Raw genomic sequence first — 15,661 nt, forward strand, 5'->3', positions numbered from 1 at the left:
TAAATGGTTTTACATGATAAAGTTCATCATATCATTTAGCGTAGCATAATCTATCCCAATTATTAAAGTATATCCACATGTTCCCTTTTGAAATCACAAAATGAGCACCTGCCTTTTCTAACCTTGCTCCCGATATTAAATTTAGATTTGGTTAATCTTAGATTTGGATTATATAACACATTATCTAACTCAATCCAATTTATTCGATTGCCTACTTTTACTGCAAATTTAATGGTACCCTTTCCTAGTACTTTACTTTCACAATTTTCTACAGCTAAAGACATACGTATATCGTTTATTTCTTCGAAATTTGTCATTAAATTTCTATTATTACAGAAATTAGTTGTAACTGTAGTATCTACGACCCAATTAAATTTATCTGCATTACATCCTTTATCTGTAGTTGTTACATAATTTTCTACTAACATTGATTCTTTATCTTTAAACTGTCCAATTTTATCGTCTATTTTAAACTTCTGATTTTTACTTACATTTTCTTTACACTGAGCAATTAAGTGCCCAAAATTTATGACATCTGAAACAAGGTCCTATTCTCATATTCCCCATCTTTTTCTTAGATTTAGATTTATTTTCAACTTTCCCTGAATTTGAATCAATAGTATTAAACACGCTTACCTTGCTGTCTTCTAAATCGGCATTTACCTGGCGAAGTCAGCTTTCTTCCCTTACCTGTTCTTCAGCAATTCTTTCCAGCATAAAATCTTCGTCCTTCCACCTACAGATCAACTGTACAATGCCGAAGTATTCCGGGGGTAATCTCCTTATTGCCTGAAATCCTTTAAAAAGATATGCCAAGTTGTGACCAGCTTCAGCCAACTTCTTCGCAGTCATTCTTATCCTCGCGATGAATAATCCCATTTCTTCATTTGGTGTATATCTAATACTAAAAAATTCATCCAGTAACTGAATTATCCTTGCTCTTGTTTTGAGTTCGAATTGCTTCTGTAGAACTTCCCCTTCCCATGCTTCTTTACCACTTGAACATTTTTGTATCAGGGCCTGAACTCAGTTTTAATTCCATAATATAATGTAGTGAAGGCTCTGTTCTCTCTCAGTGTGAACTCCTGCTTTTCACGCCTTGTTGCACTTTTATCTAATTCTTCTTCTTTGTCCTCTATGAAGCTCCAACAATTTCGATCTAGTAACAGCATTTTCATGTCGACTTTCCATCGATCCCAGTTGTCATGGTTTAACAGCTCAAAACCTTCAGGTAGTAATGACATCTTCAATTAAGTGTGAGCACAACGACTTGAACAAACTTCTAAGACAGGTCAGCTTCTTTTCGTGGAAAATGGCCCTCTTCACCTACATTCCTTCAATGCTGAGTGGAACTGGATGACCGATTAACTGTTGGCGCTGGGCCCATAACCCTGTTGGCAGAGTTGATAAAGGCAAAGCATATTTTGCTTCCCTTAAATAAAGCTAAGACTAATCTAAATAAAATTCATGCTTTATTCCATAAATTAAACTAAAAGAGCTAACACTGTAGCCTTTACATTTAAAATCATTTCATTCAAAGCAAACTAGCATTATGCTAACTCATAATAACACAAGAGAACAAGACATTCGCCGATACCGGCGTACAGATATATAATACTCAGCCAACTCGCCGATCTTGACATCATCGGCCAATCAGCGGCAACCACGTTAGCTTACCGCCGATTGACCTCCGATCAAAATTTGCATGTGGAAAACTAAAGCCAACACATAAGACGTTTACGCATTCACATTTAATGTATAACGGACGGTATAAGCTAAAACTATCTAATTATCTATTTCAGTTAATGTTGCACATTGCATTGTTCCTTAATCTTCGAATTCGATCCGGCTTATTATTTTTTGCAGACTGTTAGAGCAATTTTATAAAAGTAAGCTTGAACTTTCGATTATGTAAAATAGAATTTCCTATGCTGGAGCTCCCAAAGGACCTACAAAGCGAAAGTATGTTTCGATGCCCATCAAACAAAAAGTGGAATTGCTGCAAAAAATGGATAAATGCATGAAGAAAGTGACAGAGAGGTTAGTGAAAACGAAAAAATTTCGATTGACAAGTTAGTCGGTATTCTTGGCACAGCAATTACAGGACTTGAACAGCGGAACTTTGTAACTGAACAAGAAATTATGTCTGTTTATATAGAATTAAAGAGAAAGTATTAGCACATAAAACAAAGCAACTTAAACAACTTACATTGAAAGAAATGTTTAATAAAGTAAACAAATAAATATTACGCTTTTTTTTTTTGTAAATTTTGATACCTTTTAGATCATAATTGTTCTTTATTTCATAAATTACGGTTTCATATTTTTAATTTTATAATTTCTTCATGCCATCTTACCAGATTTAAACTGATGATCTATAATCCGGAAAAATCGATAATCCGGAATCACCGAAGTCCCGACGAGTCCGGATTAACGATTTTTGACTGTATTTTATTTAGTGCCTAAGTGAAATTAAGAATCGGAATTTTTAAGTGAGAATTATGATGGAAGGAATTTTTGTTTACGTTTTATGGTGGAAGGAAAAATCAAATGTGCATGCATAAAGCATACCCCCCCCCCAAAAAAGTTTGTGGCTTTGAGGTCCGGATTTTAGATTATTCCGGATAATGGACATCCGGATTTTGGAATCAAATGTGCATGCGTAAAGCATACCCCCCCAAAAAAAGTTTGTGGCTTTGAGGTCCAGATTTTAGATCATTCCAGATAATGGACATCCGGATTTTGGACTTTATACTGTAATTTAAAAACAAAACTGAAAGAAAGGATTGCAATTCTGAGAAGTATGGACTGAAAATTATTATAAAAAAATTCTAATTTTATATCATTTGTATATATATATATATATGAGGGAAATGGCCATGCAACTGTAACTGTATGATGCAACTTTCACGGGCCATTTAGATGAGCACGCAGACGAGACATTAACAATGACGAATGAGGATGTGTGATGTAACATTCTGTTCTCTTTTCATTTTAAGTTATATAAATAAATCGTAGTTTAGTCATAATTCAATTTAGTTTTAGTGATGATTATTAGTGATGTTTATATATTGTAATATCTTGTTATTTAATAAATAAATATAATTATTGTTGAAGTGGCAACGCCATATTTGTATCAAACCGTTACTCAGCAACGAGAGATATTGTTTTAAAAAGATTTTGTATTCTGAAGATTTTACAGTTAGGAGTAGTATTAAAATTTTGCCACTTAAGAATTGTATAAAATTTGTCTATCACCAAGAACTAGAAATAAAATTTATGTTCTACTAAGAAGATTGTCTGTTTTGTAAATTACTGCAAAATACATTACAGTCTTAATAAATTGGAGGATCCACCGAGATACTGGAAATTAGGAGTGCAATTATCAATTTCGATGGTGCTGGTCTCCTAATCCCAGAAATTTACTGAATTTTTTAGAACAAGTTTGCTAATACCAATTGCCAAGTTTTTTTTTATTTCAAGGAGAAATGGATGTAAGAAGTCTGCCATTATAAAGCCAGATTTGAAGCGGATCATTCAAAGGTTATCTTCTGTGCTTCTGTAACTTGTGTCCGAGCAAAAACTGTCAAAAATAGGATACTGCTGATCTCTGAAGATAAGATTAACTTTTGGTTTTCTTAAAAAAGCTTTTATTGAATTTTAATACTTTATTTCAGAATTATAGTTTATTGTGTAAGATTTTGTTTAAAATAACTGACCCCAAAATTATTCAGCTTAATATAATATAATATAATAATTATTATTATAATTGATATTCGTGGTAAAGAAGTATTTTGAAATTATTATTTATGCTTTACTTTTATTTGTATTGAAATTTTATGTTGATAATTGATATGTGTAAGCCATCCCGGCATTTATATATATATAAAAGAACTGCTATCTGAGTTTTTGAATTTGTTGCCAAGCAGGCGCGTGAAAATAAGTAATAACGTCAAACTGACTTAGAGTGAATTGATTATACTGCAGAATTGGCAAAGTCTAAGTTCTCGCCATCCAGGCGTGTGGTAGATAGTAACGTCATCCCAACATATTACAGATTGTATATTCTAAAAGTTGTATTGCCAAACTGGCAAAAATTGTTTTTGTTATCGCCAACCAGGCGTGAGATAGGTAGTAAAATCGTCAAACTGACGTTGGTAAAATTCCATTGTATTGCCTAACTGGCAAAGGTGTTTATATAGTTATAGCTAACGAGGCTTGTGAATAGTGAGTTCAAACGTCAACCCGACGTAGTATTAAATTATTTTGTGCCAACCTGGCAAAGTTGTTTAAATAATTCTCTCCAATTGGTTAGTGTGAATTTCGTATTCAAGAAATTAAATCTCGCCAGAAATTATATATTTTTAATACAAATACAAGCTTTTAGATTGAATTTCAAAAGGAAGCCTATTAAAAGTAACTTGTGTCAACATGTCATTCTTAGCTAGGAGTAAAAAACAGGATTTAAAAGTACTAGCAGAAGAGTTAGGTTTAACCGTGAAACCTGAATTTAAGATTGCTCAATTGCATAAACTGTTTACTGAAAGTCCCGATTATGATGAGGAGTTTACTCGAGAACTACTGGCTGCAATTAGAGAAGAAAGGGAACGAAAAGAAGAATGCGAAAGAGGAGAAAGAGAAAAGGAACGCGAAAGAGAAGAGAAAAAGAACGCGAAAGAGAAGAAAGAGAAAAAGAACGCAAAAGAGAAGAAAGAGAAAAAGAACGCGAAAGAGAAGAAAGAGAAAGAAGAGAAGAACGCAAAAGGGAAGAAAGAGAAAGAAGAGAAGAACGTGAAAGAGAAGAAAGAGAAAGAAGAGAAGAACGTGAAAGAGAAGAAAGAAAAGAAGAGCTTGAAAGAGAAGAGCGGATTAGAGCCTTTGAGCTACAGAAACTTCAACTGGAAGCAATGGCTGCCACAGCACAGCCGGTAGAAACTACGCAGTTACCTGAGCAGCCTTTAAAGATCAGAATTCACGACGTCATGCCACGTTTCAACCCTAAAGAAGATGAAATAAGTTTATTTCTGGTGTTATTTGAGCGTCAAGCTAAAATAATCAATATACCTGCTGAAAATCAAGTGACTCAACTTATTTCATTGCTGCTTCCCGACATTGTTCAGCTTATTGCTAGAGAACCAGAAGAGGACGCGAAAAAGTATGAATATGTAAAAACTTTACCGTTACAACGATTTAAATAAAGTGCAGAAAAATTTCGACAACTATTTAATAAACACCAAAAATCTACTGAAAGTACTTGGTATGATTTCTACTATGAATTAAAGAATTATTTAGAAGGATGGCTTAACGGATTAAACATTAAAACTTTTGAACAGCTAAAAGATCTCATGCTGGTTGATCAAATAAAAAAGTGTACCTCTCCTGATTTCAAAGAACATTTTATGGATCAATGGACAACCATCATTTCACCTACTGAAATAGTTAAGAAAATTGAATATTTTGAAGATGTGAGGAAAACAATAAAACCGAAATTTTCTGTCAATCAGACTGAGAAAATTAACAAAGGATCATTTAAACTGCATTATGATAATTTTGTGAAAAAAATAGAGCATCCGCCTCATTTTAAGCATTCTGATAAATGGGACGATTCAAAATACCAGAAAGATCACTGACAAAGAAGTCAATTTCAAAACAAGAACCAAGAAAATTTATATGACAAAAGGTATCGACCACGTTGTTTCGAGTGTGGATCATATGAACATTTTAAGCCTCAGTGTCCTCGCTTAAAACCAAATGAAAAGATAAATTGCGTATCTTCGAATGATGATTTGTTAGAGACATATACAATTAACGGTTTAGTTAATGGGCATGAAATGCCTATTCTTCGAGACACAGGAGCCACTGTTGATGTTATTTCTCGGAAATACATAGATAACGCAAAAATGACTGGAGAACATGTCTGAGTACAATATCTTTTAAATGACCATTTAGTGTGTCTACCGTTAGCGGAAGTTGAAATTAATTGTGAACTTGGTCATATAAAGACAAAGGCAGCTGTTGTTACAAATGATCCAGGCAGATATGTATTGGGTAACAAAACTGCCCAATTGTTCAAAAGTAAATCATTCTTAAATTTAGAAAAAATAAATGCAGTTTTGACACGATCTCAAGTATAAAGATCTCATGAAGATGATCGAAGCAGAGAAATTGAAATGGAGAAACTAGAAGAACTGAAGTTTATTGAAACTGACGAAGATATTTTACCTCAAGCTGATGAGGAAGACAAGGAACTTAAGAAAGTGATTAATGTTAATTCAAAGGAATTAATTGAATCTCGGCGTCAAAACAGAGATCTAGCGTCATTGCTTAACGAAGCTAAAAATGAAAATTCCAGCAAGACAAATAATTTCAAAGTAAAAGAAAATGGATTGTTGGTGAAAAGGAAAATAGATAAAAATGGAAATGAAAGGGAATTAATTGTTATTCCTGAAAAATATAGGGATCAAATAAAGCCATTATGTCATGATAGCACATCTGGACATTTAGGCGGCGTCAAAACTAAAGATAGATTAACAAGATACTTTTACTGGCCTAATTGCTATAAAGAAATAGAAGAGTATGTTAAAACTTGCGATCCATGTCAAAGAGTGGGAAAATCTAATGATAAAACCAAAGCACCTTTGACTTTAGTACCAATTATTGTAGAAGTATTTTCAAAAATTAACTTTGACGCATGCAGTCCTTTACCAATAACACCGAATGGCAATAGATATTTAATTACAGCTATTTGTTTAGCTTCAAAATATCCGGATGCTGTACCTGTTCCTAATATTGGCACAACGTCAGTAATTGAAGCCATGTTACAAATATTTAGTAGAGTGGGTTTCCCGAAAGAAATACAAACTGATCAAGGTACCTCCTTTATGAGCAATCTAGCCATAGAATTTGTAGAAAAATTTGGAATAAAAGTAACTAGAAGCTCAGTACACCATCCGCAGAGCAAACCTGTTGAAAGATTTCACCGAACAATCAAACGAATTTTAAAAGTTTTATGTATCGAAGCAGCCCCTGAGTGGGAGAAGCAAGTTCCCGCAGCTCTATTTGCTTTAAGAACAATAACGCACGAGAGTACGGGATTTACACCTGCAGAATTAGTATATGGTCGAAATCTTAGAACACCTGTAACATTATTATATGAACAATGAATGAATCCTGAAGACGAAGGAAATAATGTTGTTGAATACGTTTTTCAATTGATAAATAGGTTAAAAGGATGCAAAGAGCTGGCTACAGACAAAATGCTGGAAATGCAAACCAAAAGAAAGGTGTGGTACGATCGTAAAGCTATAAAAAGAGAATTCTCCAAAGGGGATTTAGTATTAGTTGTATCAACGAATAAACCAAACAGACTAGCAGTTGAATGGAAAGGTCCTGGGAAGGTTGAGAAGAAATTATCCAAAACTAATTATGTTGTGAGTTTCGAAGAAAAAAAAATGACTTTAACCAAGTCTACCATGTTAACATGCTAAAACCCTATCATAGACAAGCAGAATTGGTTAACTTATGATTACAGAAGATCAGTCTGAAATTGATGATATGGAGGAAAATTTCCCAACAATTGAATCTGAACCAACATTGTCCGATTTTGAGGACATCAAAGAAAACAGCTCCTTAAGTGATAAGCTAAATGAACAACAGATTCAAGAATTGCATGATATGCTGCTGAAGTTTTCAAAAATCTTTTCTAATAAACCTGGAAAAACTCATTTAATAATGCATGATATTCAATTGACAGAAAACACCCCAATCCACTGTAAACCATACAGAATGTCTCCTAGACAAACGGATATATTAAAAACAGAAATCGATAAAATGCTTCAGCATAAAATAATTGAAATCGGAGATTCAGATTACACTTCTCCTATGATTTTAGTAGAAGTAACAGGGAGGGATTCAAGACCTTGTATCGACTATAGGAAATTGAATAAATTGACTAAAACACAATTCTTCCCCTTGCACAGAAACTTTGAAAGGAAACTTAAAGAAAGGGAAAATAAATTGGACAGAAGAGTGCACAAAAGCATTTGAAGAGCTAAAGGAGAAACTGTCTCAAAGGCCTATACTACATGCACCTGATTTCAATAAGGAGTTTATTTTGCAAACTGATGCGTCAAACTCTGATATGGGTGTCATTTTAGCTCAAAAAGATGAACGAGACAATGAACATCCAGTATTATACCTCAGTAAGAAGTTTACAGAAACTGAAAAAAAGTACTGTACCACAGAAAAGGAATGCGCCGCCATAATATTTGCTGTAAAGAAATGTAAACACAACGTATTAATTTTTTTAAATGTATTTTCCCGATTGGCAACAACAGTTTTTTTTAGAACGATAATATTTTTGAACTGTAAGTTTTTGAGCAGTAATGTTGACGGTAATGTTTCTGAATAAAGCAAGTATTTAACAATTAATGTTTGACGGAATGTGTTTTTAATAAAGAAACTAATTAAATGCTAACATTTCAGAAGTGGGATAAACTAGAATTATTATCTAGATTTAACAATGTACGCTAAGCCTAAACTGAATGTGGAAACTCGCCAAAACTGAAAGTAGAAAGGTACGTGAATTTATAAATTGTTTATGTTATGTCTAAGTATTAAACGGAAAGAACTTAAGTATAATTATTGTATTAGTATTTGAAAATTGAAGTCTAAGATGGCTTATTTGGCAAGAGGCAAAAAATGTGATTTAAAAGAACTTGCTTTGGAACTTGATGTAGATGTCCTTTCTGATATTAAAATTGTAGGCTTAAGAGATATGTTTTTGAATAGTAAGAATTATAACGAAGACTTTACTAAACAAATGCTAGATAGAATTATAAATGATTGTTTAGACAGGGAAAAGTTAGGAATTTTAGAAAAAGATAAGCAAAGAGCATTTGAAATGGAAATTATAGAAAAAGATAAGCAAAGAGCATTTGAAATGGAAATTATAGAAAAAGATAAGCAAAGAGCATTTGAAATGGAAATTATAGAAAGAGATAAGCAAAGAACTTTTGAATTTGAAAAATTGAAAATAGAAGCGGAATAGTAATGTAAATGATTCTGTTTCTTCTAATGTTAGAAGAAGTAATATTTGTGATATGAGTAAATTAATGCATAAGTATGATTTGAATGAAGGTGATATAAGTTTTTATTTAGTTTTATTTGACAGACAGGCATGACGTATTGGGTTAGAAGAACAAAACTGGGTTTCTCAGCTGTTGGGTCTATTGCCTTATGAAATAACTCAATTAATTGCCCGTGAATCAGAAAAGAAAGCTAACGACTATAAGCACGTTAAGCAACTGCTACTGAGAAAACTTAAGTTAAGCCCTGAACAGTTTCGGCAAAAGTTCGTTGATCATGTTAAAACATTGCGTAATACGTGGAAGGACTTCACGTTTGAATTAAAAATTATTTTGGAGAGTGGCTTGCTAAATTAAATGTAACAGATTTTGACTCTTTAAAACAACTTATTATTACTGATCAATTAAAGAAAAGATTCCCCGCTGCTATCCGAGACCATTTCATTGATGATTTGTCTAAATTCATTAATCCTGAAGAGTTGGCTGAAAAACTAGATGAATATGAAAATATTCGGGCAGGGATAAAAGTATTTCAAGTAGAAAACAAAACTTTTAGGCATAATTCAAAGCCCAAATCTGGTTCTAAATTTTATGAAGGATCCTATAATCAGTATTCAAGACAAAGAAATGTTAACGATTCCATGCAGACAGATGGTAATTTCAAAGTGGGTTTTAAAAACAGTTTTGATAATAAATACAATCTGAGAGATAAATTTTATAAAACAGATGAAAGGAAAAGGGAATATAATTCTGGCATCCGCAATGAAAAGAGTGAGCCGAAATGCTTCAATTGTAATGATTATAGACATATAGCGACGGATTGTCCACAGCCTAAAAAAGAAATTATTTGCAGGAAATGTAATGAAAAGGGTCATACTTTTAAAAAGTGTACGTCTAAGAATCCAGACTTGACAAATGTTAAAAATTATTTATCCGTGGACCAGAATTCAGGTGTTTCACCAGCTGTATATTTAAAGTATGCTCGCATCAATAATGGAGAAGAAATTACTGCAATCATAGATACGGGTTCTAGTTCGTGTTTATTGAAACAGTCTGCGGCTAAGAGACTGAATCTTATTGTAAAACCTGATGTGGAGGAATTGTTTAGCTTTGGGAACCAGAATAAACCAGCCGCTAGAACATTGGGAAAAGTAACTGTTAACTTAGAGATTGATAATGTGGAAGGAAAGGACATTACAGTTCTAATTGTAGGAGATGAAACGCAACCATGCGACTTATTAGTTGGTCGAACATGGATAGATTTACCGCATATTGCATACGCCAAGATAGGTAATACCTTGCACATACGCTATGCTAATGACTGCCCATTTTCACAGTTGCAAAATGATAGCAACACTCCACGAATTAAACTGAAGGCTTCCCAAGAAACTCAAATCGAAAGTAATACGGTTAATTTCGTGAAAGTTAAAACTGATGAAATAAATAACGGTTATGTTTTAATAAGTGGATCGGAAGATGAGTTGGGCTCATTATTGGAAGTAATACAGGGAGAAACAGTGATACCAGTCACTAACTACAGCGATCGAAAACTAATTTTGAAAGAGAATCAATGTATCGGTAGAGCGGAAGTAGCAGAATTAGTTGAACCAAGTTCAGATCAGAAAACTGAAAATTCAAGTCAAAAGGAAATACTGATAATAAATGAAATTAAGAAGTTTAAGAGACCTATTACTTTAGAAGAAATTAAAGTTAATAACAATACTACGCCAGAAAGAAAACAGGAAGTTTTACATTTGATAAATGAGTATCGAGATTGTTTTGCATTAAATATGGAGGAATTAGGGTGTACAAACTTAACAAAAATGGATATTAAAGAAATTGAAGGGAGTAAGCCTATTTGCATGAAGTCGTATAAAACCAATGCCGAAGAGCGTGCTTCTATAAAGAAAATAATAAATGAATGGAAGAAATATGGCATTGTTACTGAAACAAGATCTCCGTATGCTAGTCCAGTTTTACTCATAAAGAAAAAAACAGGTGAATTACAATTAATGACAGATTATAGGAAGTTGAATTCGCAAACTGTTAAAGATAAATTTCCACTCCCTAGGATAGATGATCTTCTTGAATGTCTTAGTGAGTGTAAAGTTTTCACTACATTGGACTTAGCTCATGGATATTTGCAGATTCCTTTAACTGAAGAAGCGAAACTGAAAACAGATTTCATCACTCCAGATGATACTGGTCAATTTGAACATATGATCTTTGGGTTAGCTAATGCACCTGCAGAATTTCAGAGACTTATGAATCAAGTTTTAGGTCCATTGCTTAATAAAGAAGTATTGTGCTATTTGGACGACATATTAATTCCGGCTAAATCTTGGGAAGAAATGATGGAAAAACATAGATAAGTGTTTGATAGATTGAGAGAAGCAATGCTGACATTGAAACTGACAAAATGCGAATTTGGAAAAAATGAAGTTGAGTATTTGGGATTTCTAATAAAATCAACTGGAGAATCAACCAAAACACAACAAAAGTATCGAGGACCTTTGGTAGTTACAGAGAAGTTTTACCAAGTGATACCTATAGAGTGACTCAATTAGAAGAGAAGGTGAAAGGACATTTCTTTAGTACGACAGCTCATGTGAGCCAATTAAAGTCATGGCAGTGTCAAGCTGAATCAGAAGAAGACGATGATGATGGTGATGACATTAGTGTTACTGAGGATAACGATAACAACACGCCGCATATTACTAAAACTAGGACACGGAAAAAGAATAGAAAACGACGGTGAATCTATATGACAGCTAAAGACTTTCGAACTATAAACACTAATATTACAGATTTAATTTTTTTAAATATAAGTTCTTAATGTTCCGAGGTCGTAACTAAGTCAGGATGCCCGAATGTAAACGCAACGTATTAATTTTTTTTAAATGTATTTTCCTGATTGGCAACAACAGTTTTTTTTAGAACGATAATATTTTTGAACTGTAAGTTTTTTAGCAGTAATGTTGACGGTAATGTTTCTGAATAAAGCAAGTATTTAACAATTAATGTTTGACGGAATGTGTTTTTAATAAAGAAACTAATTAAATGCTAACATTAACTTCAATGTTATTTAGACAGGCATACTAAATTCCTCATCATGACCGATCATAATCCCTTAGTTTGGCTCAAAAATAATGTGAGTCTAAATCCACGACTTATGAGATGGGCACTGGTACTACAACCCTACAATTACACGATCGTTCATCGAAGTGGTAAAAACCATAAAAATGTAGACGCATTAAGTTGTACTCCCTGGCCTGATTAAATAATTTGTTTCTCTATATAGATAAAAAAAAAATATTTTGTTCCTTCCTCTCTTCTTCAGTGTACGTTATTATGTTATTTCTTGTTTAATTCTGCTTTAAATGCTTGTATTTTAATTGTGTTGTGCTGATATTATTGTTTTAAAAACCGTAAACTTTAGATCAGGGGTCGCCAAACTTTTTTGATCATCGCCCCCTATATAATTTTTCGAAATCTCCATAGAACCCCACTAAGGTAATTTTCAGGTAATTAAAATAAAACTATATATTAGTCTAAATATTTAATAAATCAGAAACAGTAAGTAAAGTAGCTACAGATTTTTTACTTCTTAATGAGATGAGTGTGCCTGGTGTTTCTTGGCAAGGTTCGCTATATTGGGTTCGAAATTAGTCAATTTTAACCGTAAATCCTCTCGAAGCTCCACATTTAATTTATTTCTGTTTTTAGTTAAAATTGAATTAACGTGACTGAAACCGGCTTCAACCATATACGAACTTGGAAACGCCAGCATAAATGGCTGAGCCATTTCGTAAAGTTTCACATATTTTTGCTTTATATTTATATTAGTCCAAAATTTATGTATTGTCAAATTTTTAATAAGCGTTTTTGCTTCAAGATCAGACAATAGTTCAGCAAGCTCATCTTGTATGTTGATGTCGACGTTATCAATTTGCGCCAAAAGTGGCGCAATAATCCAATCAGGGATGTCGATGTTTTCCAAATCAACAAAGCACAGTTTAAAATCGTCGCTTAATTTTTGAAGATGATTTGTATATATGTCCAAGTCTTCTTCTTTTATTTTTAATTGTTGCAGATTTGAAAAATACTTGTAATCCTTACGTAGCAATGAAGATCTAAATAAATTTAATTTTACTTGGAAGCCTAACAATATTGTCCGAGCTTGGATAATTGTTACATCTTTTCCTTGCAGTTTTGTTTGAACGTCATTAAATTTTCCAAATAAGTCTGCTAAATAAAAAATATGGTTCTTATTGTTTTGGAGTTCATTGCTTAGAACAGGATTTATTTCGTTCAGAAATTCTGTCGTGGAGTCAAATAAATTGACGAGCCGTTGCAAACATACACCTCTAGACAACCATCTAACCTCGGTGTGCAGAAGTAATTGGTTAAATAACTCATTGTTTTCCTCACAAAGTTTGGCAAATAATCTTGATTTAAGAGGTTGAGCTTTAATTTGATTAATAGATTTAATACAAAACTGTAAAGCTTCATGTAACTCTGAACTCAGATATTGTGCTACTAAGTTGTGTTGTGTCTATGCAACACACAATGAATAGTACGAATACCGGGCACTTTTTCTTTGAGGCATGTAGCAAAACCTCGGTAACTCCCTACCATAGAAGGTGCGCCATCTATGGCTACTGCTATTATAATTTCAAGCGGAATGTCATATTTATTTAAATATTCTTGTAAACATCTAAAAATTGTCACTCCCTTCCCATCGGTTTTAAGATATTTAGCAAATAAAAATTCATCAATGACTTCTCCTTTAATTTTACTGAAATATCTAACATACGCCATAAGAATAGCAGAAACGCCAAAAACAGATTCATCAATTTGTATAGAGAACTTGCAATTTTTTAGCTCCGAAACTACTGTGTTTTCTATTTCTTCGGCCATTTCGTCAATACGCCGTTTTACAGAATTTGCACTTAATGGCAAAGACTTTAAAACATTAGTAGAGTCTTTTTTCATCACATTCTCAATGACGTCTTTAATTGCAGGTACTACAATTTCTTCTGCGATTGTGTGGGGTTTTCCCCTCTTTGCTATATTAGGTGAAATCTTGTACGAAGCAATTAATCCTCCTTCATTTTCAGTTTCAGTAGACTGTTTCATAAAACGTTTTAGAGTTGGTCGACATGTGAATTTTTCTTTGAGTTTTTTGAAAAATTCTAATTCTTCATTTTTTTTTTTTTTTTATCTGAATGAAGCCTTTCAAGATGATCTTTCATTTTTGACGGTTTCATGTATTCATTTCCAAAAGTTTTTTCGCATATAAGACAGATAGGAATAGTTTCATTTGTCGGTGAACAAATAAATCCAAATTTTAAGTAATCCAATGAATAATACCAACATTTCTTTTTAGATACTGAAGTTGTCATTTTTAAATTAGGGTTCTGTAAATAAGTTAAAACTAAGTTGGTATATTATACTAACATTATTAAAGCTTACCTTTTCACAAGTAACAATAATTAAAATTGATATCAAAACTAAACGAATAGTTTTATAGAAACAATAATTCATTATCCAATGGTTGATATAATAGTAGTAATAATGACACTACAAGCATTTAATACTGTTTGTTCAAAGTTCACAAAGATAGCTGAAAATGCATATGATATTTGCGTTTGTAGCATCCAGTGTAGAATTGGACAAGCGCACATATGCATCTGACTCATATGCAAGGCTCGTATGGTTTGCGATGGAGACAAAGGGCGAACCAACGACACAATGCGTAACTGCCGTATAAAAAAGAAAAAAACTAAAAGAACTAAAACCACACACATAAGAAGAAAGAAAACGGAGTACTGAAGATTCCCTTCGCGCTTAATGCATAGAAAGCCAACGGCAGTGTCGTCGCTCCCCAAGTCTGCGCCAAAGGCTCCTAATTGATTGATGGGTTCGCCAGCAAGAGACACGGATAAGCCTCAATCGCTCTTCTGGCTACATACTATGAGTCGTGCAAATTACAAACTGGTCACAAGGTCAAGTTGTGACGTCACGGTATACATACGAAAACCCATAAGGAAAAAGGGGGCAGATTGTTTTCTGATTTATTATTTTATTTTCTATAAAGAATATAATATTAAGTCAATTATAAAAATATTTTAAATTTTTACGTACGTAGTTAGATATGTGTGATTTGCGTATTAAGAACTGTTTTTCCTTTGAGTCCCAATAGACCCCCATTCAACCCCTTGGGTCAGATAGACCCCTACTGTTGTGAAATAGACCCCTAGGGGTCTATATAGACCACTTTGGCGACCCCTGCTTTAGATAGATAAACTTAAATTTATAAAGAAGTAGTTATAAATTAAAGTTTATCTGGAGGGGGGAGAGGTTGTAATATCTTGTTATTTAATAAATAAATATAATTATTGTTGAAGTGGCAACGCCATATTTGTATCAAACCATTACTCAGCAACGAGAGATATTGTTTTAAAAAGATTTTGTATTCTGAAGATTTTACAGCTAGGAGTAGTATTAAAATTTTGCCACTTAAGAATTGTATAAAATTTGTCTATCACCGAGAACTAGAAATAAAATTTATG

At 33.0% G+C, this 15,661-nt stretch overlaps 1 protein-coding gene across 1 annotated transcript in view; it reads right to left on the reverse strand.

The window, feature by feature from the left end:
- Positions 1-15,661, reverse strand: part of LOC118200504 (uncharacterized) — a 104,531-nt gene that overhangs the window by 13,840 nt on the left and 75,030 nt on the right. The window lies entirely within an intron of this gene.

The sequence above is a fragment of the Stegodyphus dumicola genome, chromosome 8 (assembly GCF_044657685.1).
Source record: "Stegodyphus dumicola isolate Sdum_Otavi_A_Nest chromosome 8, ASM4465768v1".
Taxonomy (NCBI): Eukaryota; Metazoa; Arthropoda; class Arachnida; order Araneae; family Eresidae; genus Stegodyphus; species Stegodyphus dumicola.